We start from the raw sequence: 19498 nt of genomic DNA, 5'->3' as shown, positions 1-19498 counted from the left end.
GTTAATGCCACCAACCAGCTTTGGAACTTTTGATGGGTGATGTAAGCTTTGTGCTTCATTTTCCCTACTTGTGAGATGAGAATGATTATGTCTCAGGAATAATTCTAATGAAGTCATTGCTTTGATAATACCATGGCTCTTTAAGAAGAAATATATCTGTAAATCTAAGGTGTCACTTTTATTTAAAAATTTTCTCCCATATCTTCTCTATTATAACCTGCAAAAGAAATTAAAATTTGACTAAAATAAATATACTGAATTCATGCCTTGCTATTACTTTCATCAGTTCCATTTTTAAGACTCAGCAGTGGGTGGGGATGTTATATGACACCAACTTTCATACATAGCTTTTCATTTAAAATGGACTAAAACTTGTCCAGCTAAGACATGCCTTCTACTGCAGTGCTCAGAGGTCCCCTCCTCGTCTGCTGAAGTTAAAAAGGAAAAGAAAAGATGATTTCCTTTTTTAAATGGTCTGCCCCAAAGGTTTGCATTTAAGTTTATGTAGATAGCTGCTTCCAACCTCATTAGCTTTATTGCTTTATCCGATTGCTCAGCATTCTTCTTTGCAGGTGGATAGATGCAGAATGCTTTCGTAGGGTCTAGATAAATCTGCAAACTTCCGGAAGGGTCATGGAGCCAGGCTGGATTAAGTTTCGCATTTACCAGCTGTGAAACCTGTATGGGTTGCCTCACCCCTCTCTGTGACTCTCTTTCCAGTGAAATGGAAACGCTAATATTAGTCACCAATCATGGAGTTTTGTGAGGGTTGAATGACCTGGAACAGTGCCTAACTCATTATCAATAAGTGATAACTACTATTAGTAATGTAAAGGTTAACTGTGTGGTTAATACATGTTAGTATTAAGGACATTGGCTTTGGCCCCGGCGGGTGGCTCGGTTGGCTGGAGCATCGTCCTGCACACCAAGGGAAGGTTGCAGGTTTGATTCCTGGTCAGGGAGCTTACCTAGGGTGCAGGTTGATCCCCCAGGAGGAAACTAACTGATGTTTCTTTCTCATATCGATGTTTCTCTCTCTCTCTCTCTCTGAAAGTCAATAAACATATCCTCAGGTGAGGATTAAAGAAAATAAAAAAGAACATTGGCTTCGGGGTCTGACAGAAGCGGGGCCCTGCCTCTTATCATCTGTGTGGCTGTGGGTGACCTGCTCAGCCTCTCAAGGCCCTGTTTCTCCTGCCACACCGATGTGTCGCAGAAGGCTCCTGTGGGGATTAAATACAACCAAATTACACGTGTGGTATTAAATAGATCCCTGGCACAAAGTGCTGTAAAGAAAAACGAAACAAAATGTTTATTCCAGGTGGTTTTCTGCAGCAGTGGTTGTAAATGGGGGCATTTAGGAGGATATCAGAGGGAGAGGCAGAGAAAGTGATTCTGGGGGTTTATTCTGGGCAGAGGATGTGCTGTAACCACATCAGCAAAACCCTAATGCTGTGGGTTAGCTGCAGGACCCCAGTAATGGCTTTGGATTCAAAACCTTCCTTTGCAAGGCTCTTCTCACTAACGCAGTTTCATTTGGGTTAGAATGCAATTTGGATTAGAATCAGGGGGTTTGATTTGTGGTCCAAATCTGCAATTTACCAGCTGGATGGGCCTTGCTTTCTCCTTTGAGAAATGGAAGGGATGAACCAAGAAATTTCTATAAAACAGAAATCCAGGGTTCCTGTTTTATATAGTGTGTTGCAGCATCTCCTGCCGCCTGGACTAGAAACCTATTGTTGGGCAGATCCAAAGCTTAGAAAACTGTTGCTGGTGTCTTGATGGTAGATTTTGGGTTTGGGAGCTTGATCTCAAGAACAGGGATGCTCTGGGCGTTTGTTGGGGAGAGTGGGTGGGAAGGGTTGGATGTTGAGGGGCGATGAGTGAAGGGGGGGCTCGGTATTTGGCAACTTAGGAGTGTTTGAAAGAAAGAGTAGGGGTGTTGAGAGTAGATTTTCCCTTGATCATATATTTGAGGAGTAGGAAGCATATGTTCTAGACTGAGGGCCTCTCCTTTCGCCACATTTGGGTCTGTCACACCCAGGGGTGCCTTCTTCTGAATGAGAGTTGGAGCTAAGAGAGGGAGAGCTCCTGCCATGTGGTGTCCCAGCCTGCAGACAGTATTGCCTGCACCCCTAGCTGCTGAGTAAATCCTGCGTGTCTGCAGAGGTCCAGCATCCCCATAGAAGCTCCAATTTACTGAGTGCCTACTATGTGCTGGGCACCTTACATCTATTATTTCTAATCTTCACAACAAATATAATAAAAGTATAAATGATTTTACTCCTATCTTTCAGGGGAGGAGACTGTGTCTCAGGGGTTAAGCCACTTGCCTTTGGCCTCACAGCTGCTAAGGGGCAGAGCTGAGGAGAGCTCAGACTTTCTGCAGCATCTCACTGCCTTGCTGCGCCCACAGCCTTGCAGTCAGTCTGTGAACAGTGGGCTGAGGGAGAGGCCTGGGGCTCACCTTCTCTAAAAGTGCAGCAGAAGTTCAGTCCAAAATGAAGGCTACACCCTGAGGGGGAACCAGGGGCTGACACTGCTTCCACCTGGGTGAGCCTCGAAAGAAGCCAGACACGAAAGACCACATAGTGTGTGATTCCACATCTATGAACTGTGCAGAACAAGGAAATCTATAGGGATAGAAGTGGGTTAGTGGTTGCCTAGGGCTAGGGAGATGGGGGGGCGATGAAAATGTACAATTTGTTAGAGTGATGGTTGCACCTGTCCATGATTATACTGAAAACCATTGAAATGCATCCTTTATATAGGTGCATTATATGTATGTGAGTTATATCTTGACAAAGCTGTTACAAAAATAATAAAAATGAAGGCACAGATCATCTCATACCCATTAGGATGGATAAGATCAAAAAATAGGAAATAAGTATTGGCAGAGATGTGGAGAAATTGGAACCCTGTGCCCTGTTGGTGGTGGGAATGTAAAATGGTGCAGATAAAGTGGTTTCTTTAAAAATTAAAAATGGAATTACCATATGATCCAGCAATTCCACTTTGGGGTATATATGTAAAAGAAAGCAAGCCTCAATGAGATATTTGTGCACACATGTTCATAGTCGTATTTATGACAGCCAAAAGGTGGAATTAGCCCAAGTGCCTGCCAGTGGATGACTAGATAAGAAAACTGTGGTTTGTCCATGCAACGGAATATTATTCAGCCTTAAAAAGGAAATTCTGACACACACTACAACATGGTGAACCTTGAGGACACTGTGCTGAGTGAGATAAGCCAGACACAAATACTGTGTGATTCCACTGATACGAGGCACCCGGAGCAGTCAGATTCAGAGACAGAAAGAATAATGTTGCCAGGGGCTGGGGGCAGGGACAATGGCGAGTTAGTGTTTTATGGGGACAGTTTCAGTTTTGCAAGACGAAAAGCTCCTGGAGATGGAGGTGGTGATGGTCGCACAACAGTGTGAATGTACTTAATACCACTGCCCCGTGCACTTTAAAGTGGTGAAGATGGTAAATTTTATGTTATATGAACTTAACCACAATAAAAAAATGGGGAGAAAAAAATGAAGGCACAGACCCCAAATTACCCCATGGCTTGTTCCCTCCCCTTCATCGGTCGCTGTGAGTGTCGCCTTCCCAGTGAGCCCTCCCCCCCCTACCCGCCCCCCCACCCCGTGCCTGCTTGTCCCCACTGGATACGTTCTCCACAGGGACATTCAGACAGACCGGGCGCTCCCCCGTCTGCTGCGGCGCAGGCGGTCACATGGGAGCCTGGGGCCGGGCCCTGGAGCAGTCAAGGCTCTGGGGGGCCGGCTGCGGGTGGCTGGTGCGGGGGCCTGTGTGCGACGGGTCCGCGTGCAGCGCATCAGTTGTGTTGTAATCAGTGTTTGTTCCTTTACAGATTGGCTTTGACCGTGTGATTGTGTAATTATACTTAGTCATCAATTAATAACTTTTAAGTGTTTCATTCTTTTGAATCGCCCAGGGTTTTAATGATTTGTTTTGTGTGACTGTACTCGAGTGTAAGTTCTGTGGCAGCAGGGCCTTCCTCCCCCCGTTGTCCTTTGCCGCTGTGCCCTCAGCACCCAGAGCGGGGCCCGGCCGCGTGTGGTAGCTCTTTGGGACAGAACTGCTGCCTGAATGAGTGCGGCCGCGCTCCATAGTCCCCTCCCCGCGTCATCCAGCTCAGTAAACACTGCGGACACGGCCAGGCTAAAGCAAACAGCTGTTTCCAAGCAAGCAAACAAGCAAGCAGAGGGAAATCTGTGCTTACACGGGACACAGAAAAGGGCCACACAAAGAGGCCACCGCAGTGTTACCAACGCTAATAGTGATCATCTCTGAGTGGTGGTAGTATCGGCAATTGAGGGGTTGATTTATTTCTGCCTGTTTTTTTTCTAAAAGAGAAATGCAGGCGATTACTTTTCTTTTTTGATTATTTCTATTTTCTAAAATAATAACAGAGGTTGTTCACATTCCCTGTGTGCTGACTGTGAGGCAAGCACTAAGCACAGTTCCAAGCCCTTCCCTAGCAGTAATTCATTCTTCATAGCAGCCCTTGAAGTAGGCCCCCATTTTGTAAATGAAGAAAGTGAGGCACAGAGAGGTTGAGGAATGTACACAGGACCACACAGCAAGGAAGTAGCAGAACCAGGCGGCTCATCTCCAAAGTCCTACCTCTCCCCACCGCATTCTGCTGCAATACACAGATGTTGTTTATGGCGTTAAGATGCTGGGGAGAAATCTGTTGGTGTTGGGTTTCATAAGAAATCCATCAGGATTCAACCTCTGATGAAGTTGCTGGGGGCATGAAGCACATGTCCTTTCAAACCTGTTAGCCTGGTTTAAACGGAAGTGGTCCCACCTAATTGTCCTGCCTTCTCCCTGTGAGCGCCAGTCCAACCCTGTTGACGCATGGCATTTACTCTTAGGATCTAAATATAGGACCTGAGCAACTAAAGTGTCCTGCCAACTTTCAGATTCAACTCTCATTAGTCTAGGACATGGAAAAATTTAAAGGTATAGAGAGATGGAGCTTGATGTTAAGGGTATACTGATTCCTTGTCCTCTCTCATCCAAGTAATAAGTTCTCATTATGAAAATACAGAAAAGTATCAGGGGACCAAAAAAGTCACCCACCATGTTGTCACTGATAATACTTTGGTGTGTAGGAAAAGTTAAAAAGTGGCTTCCTTTGTCTCACCTGAGTAGGAGGGAGGCATGGAGACGAGCCTTTTGCACGGGGTCCGCTGCTGCTGTGTGCTTTGAGGCTGCCCTCATTTGCTTTTCGTGGCATCTAGAGATTTGTCATTTAGGAGGCTTCAGAGTGACACTTGAAGCTGTCCAGAGTGAGCAGCTAATAATGGCAGAAAGAGTCCTGGTCTTGGAGCCCTGAGATCTACATTCAAAGCCTGCTTGGAAGCTTCCTAGCTATGTATCTTTGAACAAGGCCCTAATGTTCCTGATCATCCATTATTTGTAAAATAATACGTAAAATGAAATGAACACTGTTCTAAAAGACCAACTGAGAGACCAGGTTATTTGAATGAAAAAGACTTGAGCTAGCCCTAGCTGGTTTTGTTCAGTGGTTAGAGCACCGGCCCACGGACAGAAGGGTCCCAGGTTCGATTCCCGCCAAGAGCACGTACCCGTTGCAGGCTTGCTATCCGGCCGTGTGTGGGAGGCAGCCAGTCGATGTGTCCCTCTCACATTGATGTTTGGGGAAGGAGTAAAAAAAAAAGACGAGCAAAAAGTGCTCACCTAAAGTCCTTACTGGCTGTGTGACCTTGAGCAAGTTAATTAACCTCTCTGTGCTTCAGTTCTGTCATCTGCGTAATGGAAACAGCGAAAGCACTCCCCTCACTAGATCCCAGAGAGACCATGTGAGGAATGCGTGGAGCGTGCTTGGGCCGATGCCTCACACACACTAGGCTCTCAGTGATGGTCAGTGACCGCTATAAGCCACATAGTTTTCACATCATGTTCCTCTTTCTGTGGATGCTGAAGTCAGTTCGTGGGTTGCCACAAGCATTTTAAAAATGAAATAGACTAGAGATAGGAAATATCAGGATGTATTTCTTATAGTGAGGACTATGTTAACAGTGAAATTTTTGTTTCTGGTGTGTGTGTTTGTGTACTATAAGAGCAATGTAAACTGCATTTCTTATCGTAGGTGACAGTTTAAAAATATGAAAACCACTGGATTAGATCAGGTTATAAACTTGAACCCTATGATCTTAGATTTTACCTGAACTTGCCAAGGTGGTCTATCTTTGGCTTACAAAACCAAGAGTGTTCTAGGAAAGAGCCATATCAAATGCACTTCAGAATTTTCTGTAAAAATATTGTTTGCATCAGACTCCATTATATCATTTTATCAAATAAATCCCCATATAAGAAATGTTACTTAGCAGTTGGTTCCAGGGGAAACGTCACTTCCCTTGAGGAAATGGTTTGCTCTTTCCCCAACTTTCCCTTTTTGTCCTGTCTGCCAAGAACCTCAGCGTTCAACTTAAAGCTCATTTATAGCAACTTATTGATTCTTCTGGTTAGCATAGCTACACTCTCCATTTCTCTTCAGAATTGGTTTTCTTTTTTCTATTTTTATTAACTATATTTTGTGGCATACTGATCTCAAATCCTTTTAGGGAGGAAGCAGGCTACCAATGCATTAAGGAATAAAACAGTATTTGTCTTGTTTGCGACACAGAGGCCGTGACTCTCGCATGAGATGATGGGTGTGGAAGCGTGTGACGCGCTGGGGAGCCTGACGGGGGCGGTCACAGGGAGTGGCTGCGTCCCACCCAGCAGAGGCGTGAGCTCTATCAGTTTTATAGAAAAGAATACTGTTGGCGTTTGCTTTAACAGAATTTTCAAAAATAACTTTCTTCTGAACTGATTACAAAAGTAATATTTGCTCTTTGTGGAAAATTGAGCAAAAAAGTTAAGTAATTGTAAGTCTCACCAACCAGAAATGACCACTGTTGAAATGTCACCTTTCTTTTTCTAAAAGCAGCTTTTGGAGATTTAATTCATATATCATAAAATGCAAGGTGGCTTGCAGTGTAGCTGCGGGATTTGCAACCATCACTGCAAACGGTTTTATCCCATTTTCATCCCCCGCAATGAAACCTCACCCCCCCTTGGCTGTAACTCCCCAAGACCCCCCTAGTGCTGGGTCACCCCAGCTTGCCTTCAGTTTCTACAGATTTGCCTTTGTGACTGGCTTCCTTCACTTAGCTCAGTGTTTTCGAGGTTCATCCGTGTTGTAGCACGTATCAATACTTAATTATTCTTATGGCTCGTATTAGTCAGCTCGGCTGCTGTAACAAAATACCACAGACTGGGAGGCTTAACAACAGACATGTATTTCCCATAGTTCTGGAGGCTGGAAGTCCGAGGTCAGGGGCGGGGTTGGGTTTTGGGGAGAGCCTTCCTCCTGGCTTGCAGAAGCTGCCTTCTAGCTGTGTCCTGAGTGGAGGGGAAAGCTCTGGTGTCTCTTCCTCTTCTTATTTGGGTACCAGTCCTATTGGATTAGGGCTCCACCCTATGACCTCATTAACCTTGCCTCCTGAAAGGCCCTGTGTTCCATGTAGTCATATGAGGGGCTAGGGCTTCAACATATGAATTTGAGGGGGCCACATTTCTTCCATAGCATGGCTGAATAATGTTCCATTGCATGGATGTGTCACATCTCGTCCTGTCCATTCATCATAGTGGACATTGGATTGTTTCTACTTTTTGGCTACTATGAATAGTGCTGCTGTGAACATTCGAGTACTGGTTTTGTGTGGACATGTTTTCATTTCACTTGGGTATATACCTAGGAGCATAATTGCTGGGCCATAGGGTGACTAACTTTAGGTTCAACTGTTTGAGTAACTGCCAGACTATTTTCAGACTATATTCAGAACCGTTTTGCAGACTATATTCAGAACCACCAGTGGAGTTGAGGGTTCCAATTTCTGCACATCCTTGCTAACACTTGTCATTCTCTGCCTGTTGGATTATAGCCATCCTAGTGGGTATGGAATGGGATCTCACTGGGGTTTGATCCAGGTTTCCCTGATGCCTAGTGATGCTGAACAGCTTTATGTACTTATGATCACTTGTATATCTTCTTTGGAGAAACATCTATTCAGACTCTGCACCTGTTGTGTGCCAGGCACTTTTCTGGCGGATTTCTGTATATCTTACTTAATTTCTGTATATCTCACTTGATATTTAAGTATCAAGATTATCCTGTGCATTAAGATCCATGAGAAACCCAATTTTATAGGTGAGGAAACAAGTTTCGAGAGGGTTAGCAAGTAGGCTAAGGGCATGCTGGTAGTCAGATGCGAACACTTGCCTCCTGATACAAAAATCTGGGCGTTCCCATGAAACTGCAGTGGGCTTTCTATTGCTGGGAAAGATGTAGGTCCTTGGAACAGCCTGAAGGCGGGGGGGGGGGGGGGGGGGCTTGGGGCTTACAAAGGAAGCTAGAGTAAACCTTCATTTATCGGTTCAACAAAGATGGACTGAGCAGCTGCTGGGGGTGTGGGACCTGCCAGGTGCTGGGGACACAATGGAGACATAAGCCAACACCTTGCTCTGTTGGAAACTCGAAGTCTATTGGGAAGCTAGATGCTATTCCAGTAATCACAAGAGCACGTGGTCACAAACTGTGATGACTTCTTCAGAGAAGTTTAGGTGCCACAGAGACTGTACCGAAATAGGTTCCCCTAGTCTGAGACTGGAAGTGAGCTAGGAGCTGAATAGATGTGAGTGACAGAGAGGGCAAAGGCCCTGAGCCTGGAAGGGGGACTGAAAGAAGGCTGGAAAGACGAAAGCTGGATGCCAGGAGAGAGGAGCCAGAGCAGAGCAGTGGCCTCGGGGCCTTGAGGATTTTTGACATGATCCTGAGGGCTGCAGAGATCCTTTAGATCAGAGGTGGGGAATGTCCGGCCCGAGGGGCTGTATACGGCCCACAAAATCACTTGGTCTGGTCCTCCCAAGGCCTCACCAAAGAGAAGCAGCAGTTCAGCCATCACATTAGGGATGAGTTAATTAAATGTTGGACCAAATATAGCAGGCTAATTTTTAAGTTGATAATTTTGTATGGCCCTCGAATGATGTTATAAATATCCAGATGGTCCTTGGCAGAAAAAAGGTTCCCCACCCCTGCTTTAGATGGTGGTAGCTGGGCAGCAGCAGCATCAGATGGGCTTTGTAGAAAGACGAGGGTGCCTGCAGGTGGGGTAGGCCAGATGAGCTTGTGGCAGTGGGAATGAACAGAACTGGAAGACACATATGGGTTAAGAATGAAATAGGTGAGATGAGTGATCCTTTCTAAAAAAGTGGTTTTCTGCCCGGCCGGCGTGGCTCAGCGGTTGAACGTCCAGCCACGCACCAGGAGGTCACGGCTCGACTCCCGGTCAGGGCACCTGCCCGGGTTGTGGGCTCCATCCCCAGTAGGGGGCGTGCAGGAGGCAGCCCATCAATGGCTCTCATCATGATGTTTCTATCTTCCTCGCCTTTCTTCTCTCTGAAATCAAAAACATTTTTTTTTTAAAGTGGTTTTGTTTGGAGACATGTTTCTCACCAAAGTTAGTGGTTGAAAATATCCATGCTATCCTTCCAGTACTCCAGAGAACTTCCTGTTAGAAATAGTCTGTGGTTTAAACTTGTGATGTTACTTCCCGTTTCCTTCTTTTAATATTTGATAAGTTTGGTTCCTCAGTCCTTGGGGTTTCTTGACTTGAGCCCTGTCTGGATTCCGGGCCAACCAGCAAGATAAGAGTGACTACTGCCCCATTCCTCAGCAGACTGAAATAATTTCTCAGTTATTACCTTGTTACAGGAGCTGTTTAAAAATAAACTGGAGGATGTGTTTCCATTTCCCTTACGGGCAACATTTGATGTACAGAGCTTCTGCCGGTCTGAACTGGCTGAGAGCTGTTTATGCCCCAGCTCATTGGAAATGCCTGGGATGTCTGTAGAGACTGCGTCCTGGCAGCAGCAGCTGGGAATGCGGAGAGAGACAGAGAGTCCTGAGGCACGGCTGCCGCCGCTCGTCTGCCTCCATTCACAGCCCTGGCTCGCCAGGCTTTGAAGACACAGAATTTGGAAGGACAGCCTAGTGGATGGTGGCCGTTTGAGCTGCTGTGCCGAAACTCCAGTCTTGGTGCAATTCGGCCAGCTGCCATTTGGAGCCACCCCATAAACTGAGGTGTAGAAAGAACAAACTAGTGTAAACACATATGCATAGCACTTAAAGCTTGCCTGCATGATTTGTAGAAAATTTGTTAAAATATTTGTTTAAAAATAGCCTCTTCCCAGTTTTTCTGGTCACCATGCTACTTGTATAATTAAGAAATTATTGTATGTTCCAGGCAACTGGTGCCATCTCATTTCATCCTTGCACTTTGCTGAGAGGAAGGTCTTGCTATCCCCATTTTATGGATGAGGAGACTGAGGCTTCAGAAGGTCGAGAGACTTGCTCAAGTCCCCCAGATGGCAAATAATGGTGGGATTCAAAGCCAGATTGCTCTCAGCAGGTAAACTCTGCTCAGTGGCCCTGCTGCTGGCTTTACTTAGGTGCCTTCCTTCCCCTTCAGTTTTCCTTATCTATAAAAAAAAACAAGCCTTTTTTAACTGTCTTTCTTTCTAGGAATCATGATTCTTTTCAGCTTCAAAACTTGGTAAGTCCTGTGATTCTGTCTCAATGTAACAGATGTCACTTCCCGCACCAAATGGTCTCATTTAAAACACTGCCTTCAAGGAGACTTCGCCAGTTGACTTTAGTAACATTGTTTAGAAGTCAACAGAAAGCTATAATTACTGCACATTCAAGACTCAAATTTGTCCCAATGACTATGGCTTCTAAGTAGGCTCAACTCTGCTCAAAATAGCACAGCAACCCAACATCTGGCTCTCTCCAGAAAGGGAGGTTAACTTACCAGATCACTGACATTTACCCTCAGATGTGAACATACATTTATTTATTTTAAGAAAGGAAATCTCCATGATTTCTCCTTCCAGTGGGAGAACATGGAGATTTAAAAAAAAAATTTCTTTTTGTATTCTCCAAATGTTCTATGATGATTAAAATTGCTTTTATAATGGAAAAATAATCTTATTTTAAAAGTCTAGTAGAACAGAAAAGAAAATCTTGGTGCTATATATTGTACACTCCCTGTCTTCCTAATTGGAGAGTGTGGACCATGACCAGCTCCATCGGACCACTGTGGGTTTTACCCAGGGGCTGGCTCTTAGCCTCTGCGTTAGTATGAGGTGAGGTTAAGACCATGGATTTGGACTTTGACAGACCAGGCCTAGAAGCCTGGCATGGCATGTACTTAGCTCTGTGACCTTTGGCAAGTTGCTTAGCATCCCTGAGCCTTAATTTCCTTGCTAATAAAATGGAAATAATAGCATGTACCTCCAGAGTGGCTGGGGGAATGAAATGAGATAAGTGAGCGTAATATCCAGCATTTAGTAAATTCTGATTCTCTGACCAGCGTGCGTGGTGCCCTCGGGGACGGCCGAGGTGCCTAAGACTGCCCTGGATCTGAAGTAAAGGTCCTCAGAGTCTGGTACTTGCTCTCTTTCTCCCCACTCTCCTATTTCATTTCATCATTTCATTTCATTTCATTTCATTTCATTTCATTTCATTTCATTTCATTTCATTTCATTATTGTGTTTTTGTTGTCGAGGTGAAACCCGCATACAGTCGCGTGCGCTGGTCATAGTGTACAGCTCAGTGAACTCTCTGTTCCTCCCACGTCACCTCCACCTGGGTCCAGGTAAGAAAGCATCCAGCACCCAGCAGGCCCTCCTGCCGCAGCCCATCGGCAGCCCTGACCCCAAGGCAAACTGTTCTGACTTCTGTCACCATAGAATAGTTTTGCTGATGCTCAAGCTCGTGCGGTGGAAACGCAGTGTGGGCCCCTTCGGGCGGCTGTTGCGAAGGTGGTTTATGCCTGGGCGGCCGGCGCACCATCGGGGGCAGCAGCTGCTGCTTCACGGCTGCTGTATGACTGTTGTCACGATTTGTATATCCACTCATTTCCTGGTGGGCTCAGGGGTGTTATCCAGGTTGGGCCGTTCTGAAAAATGGTGCCATTATGAATATTCTTGTGCATTTCTTTGGTGGATGTAAATACTTCAGTTGCAGATGACCCAGGAGTGGAACTGACGGGCCTGAGAATATGCGTATGTTTAATTCTAGAGGATACTGCCAAATCATTTTCTGAAGTGGCTGCATTATTTCAAATCCCCACTAGCGAAGCATGAGCGCCCAGTTTCTCTGCATCCTCGCTGTCGCTTGGTCGCTTGGTACGAGAGCCTTTTTCATTTGAACCATGCTTGCGGGTGGGTAGCAGCTCTCCTGGTGGCTTTAAATTCCTTGGTGACTAATGTTGCACCGGTTTCTATGTGCTTATTAGCCGTCAGGACACCGTTTCATTCCTAAACTCAGTTATGTTCTTGGGATATCAGCTTGCCAGAATGATGTTTAAAGTGTCAATGTAAAAAACATTCAAACCTGTGAAGAATTTTTGTGAGTTTATTTGAGCCAAACTGTCCACAACTGCCGGGAAGCAGAATCTCAGCGGACTGAGAAAATGCTCTGGAGAATGGCAGTTTTGCGCCTTATTTTATCCATTACAATCAGAAGAGAAGATGTAAGTGGGTTCCATGAAATTCACTGATGATAGATTAGGGAGACAGAAGAAAGCAAAGCAGGGAAACCTCTGTGATTGAATAAAAAGTAAAATGATAGACACACTTTTTTACATAGGTGGGTGCAGGATAGTTAAGTCAGCAATTAACAGGATGACAATAACAGTGAGAGGATTTATGGTCTCGCCTGGCTCACTGGTTGTGGCCTGTGGGATCTGGAAAAAGGGGAGTTACCCTGACATTCCAAAGGAGTGTTATCATAGATGCAAAGGACAATAAACAGGCTTAGTTGAGGTCAAGATTAACCTTTGTTAGGGAAGAATCTAGCCTAGGACATGACTACCCACCGTAAACTGCTTTTGTTAATAGGTTTTAATTTCAGACCTTCTTTGGTGGTTATTTTAGGTCCCTGAGTTTGCAAGGCCCCCATGCACGCCTTCCCTGAGCTTGTCAGGTTAGCACGTGGTACCTTTTTGTCCACAAGGGAATGAGCACACATGCTCTGAGAGAGGTCTCAGAGGCTCTTCCAGGACTAAAACATCATGTTTTGGGCACACATTCTGGAAAATGTACATTGGCTGCTTCTGCTTGCTTTCAAGTTCTTGGCTGCATTTTATATAGCTAAGCTTGCAAGATAGATGACTTTCAGAAGAGTGATGTTACACATTTTAGGAGATGCTGAGAGACCTCTTTAGCAGCATTTCAGCTTATATTTCTACTGTCCTCTTGGGGGAAGAAGTCACAGTTGTTGAGCACCTGTAGCATGTTACTCCCTGCACCAGGCATTTTAAATACATTCTCTCCTTTGATCTTCATAAGGACTCTGTGAGGTCCAGTTATTATACTTACAGTTCAAATGAGGAAATTGAGGCTGGAGGTAGGGGTCAGCTAGCTACTGTACTAAGTTGTAGAGTCAGGATTTGAATACTGGGCGTGCTTGATTTCACAGACTACCCTTCTATTAGCAAGCCGAGGGGGAAACATTCTTCTAGCAATTCTCTAGAAACTTTTCCCTGCAAACATTTCATTAATGTTTTTGGAATGAGCACCCCTACTAAAGCTATTTCACTTTTGGGTAGATCTCTCAGCCAGGTTAGAATGTGCTTTCTCTAATCAGAACAGAACAATCACTGTTAACAGAGCATGATTAATATTTCTTATAACTATAGCTAAAATCATTTTTAGCAGAGCATGATCAATATTCCTACCCCTAACAATTGCAGTAATGATGTGCAGGTGTTGATTCCCTGACAGGCTTTTTTTCTTCTGTCTGATGTATTTTCTGATAATTCTTTCAGAAAGAAAGTTTTTCTCAATTGTATAGAAATACATGCATATTGTAGACATTTGGGAAAAAACAATTCACCCATTTCCTGTCAGTCATGTTATCTGTTTAGCTTTTGTTTGCTTGTTTTTGTAAACACAGTTGAGATGCAGGAAGATCTCACCCAGGAATTAATGTAATATAGGAGTCACTTGTACTCGAAAAAAATCTTTTTTTTTTTCCAGAAAGGCAAGAGGGAAAGAAAGGGGCAGATATGACCTAGTGACAGATCTGGTTTCTACCTTGCCTTCAGAGACATCATCATGATTGGCTTCCAATACCAACAGACAGAAGCCTCGACCCCCTGCACTGTCTGCGCATCCCCTGGAGACATTAACTTTTAGATGCAAATTTCAATTTTCAAACATACATCATTAAGATGTGCAGGAAATGTGCCCCACTGTATTTTCCCCTTGACATTTCTCCCTTTTCCTTCAAACTTTGCAAAAGCATCTCATTTTTAATGGCTGCACCAGATGATCAGATACCTAACCATTCCCCTCTTATTGGACATGTAGGTCATTCCCAGACTGTGTATGTGGTGCGGTAAATGATGCATCTTTGTCTGCAGGCATTGCTGTCGTATCTTTGATTACAGAATTCTTCAGCTCCAAGGGAAGAGCTAATTGTGAGATTGTGACCCTGTAAAGGTTGAGAGCACGAGTGCAGGAGCTAGACAGCCCACAGTGTGATCTCAGACAAGTTTCATGGCCTGTGTGTGCCCCAGTCTCCTCACCTGGAAGACTGGGGCAAGTGACAGCACCTGCCTCACTATCACTTCATAGGTGTAGAGGGCTCAGTAAATACCATAGAAGTGTTTGGTCTTATTATGTACCCACAATCCCAGAAACTGGGTGCTAATTGGATTAAAGAATTAATATTTTAAGGCTTCTTATATAAAGTTGCTGTGTTGAGAGTGTGAAGTTGTCCCCTCTTTGTAACTCAGGACCCAGCACTGTTTTGCTTCCATAGCCATGTGATGGATGAACATTTACTGAAGCAACTTCTCTCTGGTGTGAGCATCTTGTGGTTCTTATAACTCCGTTTATTTCCCTGCCTCCCCCTAGACTGAGTGTTCCCTGAGGTCAGACTGTGCCCTAAAAACAATGACAGCTGATGTGTGCTGAGTGCTGAGCGCTGGATCAGGCCCAGAGCGAGCACTTTGCATGCCTGGTCTTCTTTGCTGCTCCCAGCACCCTCAGGATGCGGGGCCATTCTCAGACCTGGGCCCGCAGGGAACAGGCGCTGAGTGAAGGCGGAATGACCCAGAGCTCCTTCCCAAACCTGTCACATCTAAAGGATCACTCAAAGCAGAGAGGTGAGGGGGCAGGGGATGCTGATCCTCAGCCTCTCTCCTGCAGATTCTGGTTCTGAAGGTCTGGGTGGGAGCCCAGGAATTGTTATCTGTGCCTGATCCTTTATGCTAAGGCCATGTCGGGGCAACACCAAATGAATGGATTTTCCCCCCACATCTCCAGCCTCAGGCAGCCCCTCTAACTGCCCGGAGTTCTTGCTGCATCACTGCCTGGAATAGGAGAGGGTGAGGGTGACCAGGTCGAAGGAGAATCATTAGTACACAGGGCCCTCTCTTTCTTTTCTTTTCTTTCTTTCTTTCTTTCTTTCTTTCTTTCTTTCTTTCTTTCTTTCTTTCTTCCTTCCTTCCTTCCTTCCTTCCTTCCTTCCTTCCTTCCTTCCTTCCTTCCTTCCTTCCTTCCTTCTTCTTTCTCTTTCTTTCCTTTCTTTCTTTCTTTTTTCTTTCTTTTCTTTCTTTTTCTTTCTCTCTCTTCTCTCTCTCTCTCTCTCTCTCTCTCTCTCTCTCTCTCTCTCTCTCTCTCTCTCTTCTTTCTTTCTTGTCTTTATTGGTTTCAGAGAGAGGCAGAGAGAGATAGAGATAGATAGAAACATCAATGATGAGAGAGTCATGGATCGGCTGCCTCCTGCACGCCCCCGACTGGGAATCAAGCCCGCAACCCCGGGCATGTGCCCTGACCGGGAATTGAACTGCGATCTCCTGGGTCCTGGGCCGACGCTCAACCGCTGAGCCACGCCAGACATGTATGCAGGGCCTTTCTTGTCACACTGCCTTTATTGACCTGAAGGGGTGGTCCATCTCCGCAGATTTTTCCACTCTCCCAGCCCTTCTGGAACTGGCTGTGCACCAGCCTGCCAAGGGGACAAGGACAGCGCAGGGCAGGCCGCTGCTGCCTGGAGGTGCTGGGAGCCAACCACAGTGGTGGCTCTGAGTGAGGTGGAAGCTCAGTCCTCCTGCCTGCTGCGCCTCCTGCCCCCCTCCTGTCCTGAGTACCTACCTGGGCAGGGCTGTGCTCTGCCAAGACCAGGAGGAAAACCGCTAAGGAGAGACTTCATCGTTCTTTAAATTTTTAGCCAAGTAATCCCTGCACCGTGGTTCCCATGGTTAAAAAGATACATAGGCCCTGGCCAGTGTGGCCAGTGGTTAGAGCGTTGGCCCGCAGACTGAAGGGTCCTGGGTTCGATTCCAGTCAAGGGCAAGTACCTGGGTTGCAGGCTCGATCCCTGGGCCCCTGTCATGGTGCGTGCGGGAGGCGGCCAATCAGTGTGTCTCTCTCACATGGATGTTTCTCTCTCTCCCTCTCTCTGAAAAAGCAGTGGGAAAAAACATCCTCAGGTGAGGATTTAAAAAAAAGATATATAGGATGAAAGAGGAGTGAGCATCATCTCCGAGGACAGTCACCCGGAACTGAGCTGCGTGTCCGGGAGGCTCCTCCTGTGGGTAAGGGCGGGGTCAGCTCGTAGGGCTACTGCTGAGGAACTCATTCCCCACCGTCCCCACCCTCCCTAAGCAGTTAAAGTGCTCTCGCCACTCCTGTCTTACGGACTTCGTCATTTCCAGTCTACGACCATATTTCTTTCTTTATCTTTTTTCGGGGGGAGGCTGTTAACTATACGTACAGTAGTGACTATAAAGCACAATCATTATAACGCACTTGCGTGACCACCGTCCCAGTGACGGAAGGAGAGTGCCGTCCTCACTTTTAAAGCTCCCCGTCCCCATGGAGCCACGTACCCTAACTTTTGTGAGAATGGTCCTTTTCGTCTTTAGATGCGTCCCTCAGCGGCTAGATTTGCCATGAACAGAGCCACCCAGCAGGCACCGTCCCCACTCGCCCCTTTCCTTCTACCTCGGCGAACAGATTCAAGCTGCCGTGTAGCTGCGGCCCCCGCGGGGCTATCAGCCAGCTGTCGATGGCCGTCTGGGTGGTTTCCGTTTTCCGCTGTCACGGACGCCCTAACCCCCCCTCCCGGCACGCGCGCAGGGTTTTTCCAGGGCACGGGCACGGGCGTGGGATCCGCATCGTAAGAGCGGGCATGCTCCGTTTCACTGGATGCCAGCTTTCCAGCATGGCTGCGGCAAGGGACAGTCCCCAGCCTGAGGTCCTGATGTGGTTGGCCAAGGTGGGCCAGGCACTGGGAGCGTGCAGGCCCCCGGGTGAGGCTGCACACAGAGGTTCCGCACGCTCCACATTGGAGCCCACCAGCTCTAGACAGTATGTCGACTCTAGTTGGAAGGAGGCCCCAGCATCCCTTTCCATTCTCCTCCCTCCAAACTTTTGTGATCTGAAGGAGGTAAGGGCTTTTCTTGGGCAGGGTCAGAGTGTAGGGGTTGGGTAGGAGGTTACAGGGTATGGATAGGAATTGGTGAAAATTCTGGGACAAAGACATTTGGGTGAATTCTTCCTTCAGGCAGGGTTGAGGGACTAGAAAACCCAAGGGCTGGGAGTTCCTCCCGGAGCCCAGTCCTTCCCTCCACAGTAGTACTGTGTGTCTGTCCGTCAGTTGTAGGCCAGAGAGAATGTCATTCAGGTGTCTTAAGTTCTGAACACTGATGCCGCTCTGAACTGCTGAGGGTCTTTAGGGTCATATTTCTTTAAAGGGACTCCAACCACAGTTTGGGTTTCTCAACCCTGGCTGAGGTTAGCAACAGGAGAGCTTTGAATAAATACTGATGCCCCGGCCCCAGACCCATTACATCAGAATGTCTGGGGCGAGACCCAGGCACCACTAGGCTTCAGAAGCTGCCCAGGTGATTCTTAAATGCAGCCAGGGTAGAGAACCAGTAGTCAGGGGTCTCAAACTTTAACTAGCACCCATCAGAATCACCTGGAGGGTGTGCTAAACACATAGCTGTGCTCTGCTGGGCTCCCTGGCAGCTTGATTTTGCGGGTCTGGAATGAGGCCCCAGATTTGCATTTCTAACAGGTTCCCAGTGATGCAAACATTACTGGTCCCCCAGCCACACCTGGAAAGCCAGCTCGCACCTGCGGTTCCCTGCACACTGTCCTGTGGGGCCCAGAGCAGCTGTGCGTGCCTCTCCCTAGCTCTGTGTCATGCCATCAGGCTGGTCACTGGCAAATGCTGCAGACCAGAACTGGGCCACCTCAGTCAGTTGCTAAACATTCACATCCCAAATGACATCATGATCAGCGAGGTGCTGAGAGAGCGCCAGCTGTGTGTGGTGCATCTGGCCTGTGAAGCACCATTAACTGTCATAATCAATAGGGTCTCCATTGTGATTGCCCATATGGCTTCCATATATGTGGCACAAAAAACGTGTGCACATTGAAAAAATGGTTAAACGTTCCTGTGACCACAGGCTCCAAGCATTAAAAATATGTTTCTGGTTTGAGTTATTAATACAATTATTAGTAGCTAAGTAAATACATTATACATTTTGATAATTATTATTATTTTTAAAATATATCTTTATTGATTTCAGAGAGAGGAAAGGAGAGGGAGAGAGAGAGATAGAAACATCAATGATGAGTCATTGATAGAGCCCGCAACCTGGGCATGTGCCCTGACCGGGAATCGAACCCCGATCGCCTGGATCCCAGGTCAACGCTCAACCGCTGAGCCACACCTGGCCGGGCATTTTGATAATTATTAAACAGAGGAGACTGGCAGATGCCATTTCAAATTCCTTGTTTGGCACCTGGGGATTTTTTACACACTGGGCAGTGCCAGGATGGGGAGTAGGGGAGGGGACCGACATAAACCCTGCGATTGCAAGTCCACACTTAGACGCTGAAGATCGACTTTCTTTGGGTAAACCGAGTCTGAGAACCCTTGGGCGGTCGTTGTGTAGCCTGAGTTGGAAGCTGCTGGGCTAGGCTGTGCTGAAAGCCCTCAGCCCACCTCCACCGGGAATTGGCCACACTGCATGGGATGTGTCCACCTCACCTTGGGCTTGGGTCTGGCCAGTGTGTGCCCTTAGTCACTGGGAGGCCAGGACCAGGACTAAGAGAGCAGCTCGACGGAACCCTCTGCCCTGCATGGTAGAAACCCCAACACCCTCTCTGCTCCACGTTGCTCTCCACAAAAAGCCGGAGCCAGGACCTGGCTTAGAATAACCCTCCAGGCACCAACATCTGGGCAGGCACCAGGACGCTGGAAGCAGAGACCTTAAAAACGAAGGTCTTTCCGAAAGGCCCCTCCCCCCACCCAGGAGACAGGGTTGCCATGGTTTGGGGGGAGGGACAATCTAGTGCCACG

General features: G+C 46.7%; 1 protein-coding gene across 3 annotated transcripts in view; it reads left to right on the top strand.

Moving 5' to 3' along the window:
- The window catches only part of IQCK (IQ motif containing K), a 98930-nt gene that overhangs the window by 78182 nt on the left and 1250 nt on the right, over nucleotides 1-19498 (top strand). Inside the window, exon 9 of one of the 3 annotated variants that reach the window (XR_013998473.1) lies at nucleotides 10353-11765. The exons of the other annotated variants lie outside the window; for them this stretch is intronic. The gene's annotated coding sequence lies outside the window, so the exon portion shown is untranslated. The remainder of the gene's footprint in view (nucleotides 1-10352; nucleotides 11766-19498) is intronic. 3 annotated transcript variants of the gene reach the window in all.

This window comes from Miniopterus schreibersii (assembly GCF_964146895.1).
Source record: "Miniopterus schreibersii genome assembly, chromosome: 3".
NCBI lineage: Eukaryota > Metazoa > Chordata > Mammalia > Chiroptera > Miniopteridae > Miniopterus > Miniopterus schreibersii.
Note: the sequence above shows the minus strand (reverse complement) of the source record. Positions and strands in the feature narration are given on the sequence as shown.